Here is a 2288-nt window from a genome sequence, read left to right on the forward strand (position 1 = left end):
CTAATTAAAATGCCTTTCCCAGACCCAATGCTTAGACTTCTTAGATAGGTAAAAGGCTAAGAATTACAAAGCCAGAGCCTAAATGATTTTTCTTAACAGTATTAGCCATTCAGATTTTATATCCTAAAAATTAAAATAGAAAGGGGAGGAATTCCATAGTAATTAGTAGTCACCAGGGGTTAGGAATGAAAGGGGGAGGGAGGGAGGTGCAGCACCATGAGGAATTGTGGTGATGGAACTGTTCAGTATTTCACCTGCAGTGGTGAGTGCATGAGCCTACACATGTGATAAAATTGTGTAGAATTAGATTGTGGTGATGGCTGCACAAGACTGTGAATATACTGAAAACCACTGAGTTGTAGACTTTAAAGTGGTTCAAATAGTATGGAAAGGTTTAGAACTAAATACACACATGCACACACATGAGTACAAGTAAAATGGAAAATCTGAGTAAGACTAGGCAGATTGTATCAATGTCAATGTCCTGGCTGTGATATTGTGCTATAGTTTTGTAAAATATTACCACTGGGGAAACTGGATGAAGTGTTGTAGGGTAATTCTATTTAGCTTTATGCATTCCCTCCTAATGGAGTCAGTTTTGCTCTTCCCTGAAGCATACTTGGCATGAACTTGGGATGGACTCAGGCTAAGGTACAAGGCCAGGAGTAGTGAGACTGGGCCAGTGGCCAAGGCCAAGGAACACCTTAGCAACAAGAAGAAAAACATCTGGGCCTGGAAATGAAGTCCCTGGGAACACTGGCTGCCCAAGGCCTTGGGAAGAAAAGCAATGAGCCTTGGTCTCAGCTGGAACAGTATATAAACTTGTGTCCATTGCTAGGCAGTTGCAGAGCGCTAAACTGGTCCAGCCACCACCCTGGGCCACAGTCCTGTAAGTAAGCTTCCCAATAAACCATATGTCATGATTTCTGGTTCTGGAGTCTTTCTTCAGTCTCTTGGAGATGAGGCCAACCTTGGGTTCAGGTGTTGCTGGGTTGTTACACAACAAGTGTACACTGGGATCTCTCGCTAACATTTCTTTTACCTGCATGTGAATCTACAGTTATCTCAATAAAGATTTTAATTTTTAAGTAATGCAGTAGTTTTTCAAAAGACCTTTTGTTGTATGATTTTGTAATAGTATCTGGAGATAGTGAGAAAAGAAATGCTTTTGTTTCATCAATCAAAAACATTTCCTAAATGTGAGCAGTTCTCTCTCGGTTCCAAGACTTCATGTTCTCCCAAGTTGGGTCAGAATTCTTTATGAACGACAAATCTACATAGCCAAGAGATTTCCCAGAAGTGACCTATCCTGAGATGGTCTGAACTACATTTATTTTTCAACCCCGTTTTTCATGCCTAATATTATACATTGATTTGTATCCCCAAAAAAATATGTTCAAGTCCTAACTCCCTGACCTGTGAATGTGATCTTATATGGAAGTATTGATTTTGCAGATACAACTAGTTAATATGAGGTCACAGTGGTGTAGGGTGGACTCTAATCCAATATGACTGGGGTCCTTATAAGAAAAGAAGAGAGTCACTGAGCTGCTGCCGAGGATCAAGCAGTCTGCTTCCGGTCACTTCATCGTAGTCCCTCTCCCCAATCCCCACTTTCACCCGACTGACGCCTTCCACAGGTCGTTTCCACCAAGGAAAAGGAATTTCATAGTATGTCCGCTATCCAGAACCTCCACTCTTTCAACCCCTTTGCTGATGATGCAAATAAGGGTGGTGACGTGCTTTGTGCTGGGACTGAGAATTACACCCATGTCAGAATTCAACGGAGGAACGGCAGGAAGACCCTTACTACTATCCAAGGGATCGCTGAAGATTACTATTAAAACAACAGTTAGTGAAAGAGTTTAAGAAGAAATTTGCCTGCAGTGGTACTGTAATCCAGCATTCAGAATATGAAGAAGTAATTCAGCTACAGGGTGACCAGCTCAAGAACATATGCCAGTTCCTTGTAGAAACTGGAGTGGCTAAGGACAACCAGCTCAAGAAAGGTTCATGGGTTTTAAGCGCTTGTGGCTCACTGAAGCTTAAGTGAGGATTTCCTTGAAATGAGTAGAAAATTTCCCTTCTGTCTCTTGTCACAAGCTTAAACCTCACAGCTTGCATAATGTAGCCATTTGGGGTCCACTTTTAATTTGGACTAGTCTAAGTCCTTCATGCAATAAACTGAAAAAATCGATGCTGTCTAGTCTTGAAGTCCTTCATTTAAACAGACATCAAACAGTAGGTGCCTGGCAGTACCCAGCCTGAAACAAAGCAATAATGTGATG

General features: G+C 41.6%; 1 pseudogene; it reads left to right on the forward strand.

Annotated features, from left to right (window-relative positions):
- The first annotated feature begins 1673 nt into the window (after positions 1-1673).
- Positions 1674-2053, forward strand: LOC126083688 (eukaryotic translation initiation factor 1-like; annotated as a pseudogene).
- Positions 2054-2288: the final 235 nt, after the last annotated feature.

This window comes from Elephas maximus, chromosome 10, assembly GCF_024166365.1.
Source record: "Elephas maximus indicus isolate mEleMax1 chromosome 10, mEleMax1 primary haplotype, whole genome shotgun sequence".
Lineage (NCBI taxonomy): Eukaryota > Metazoa > Chordata > Mammalia > Proboscidea > Elephantidae > Elephas > Elephas maximus.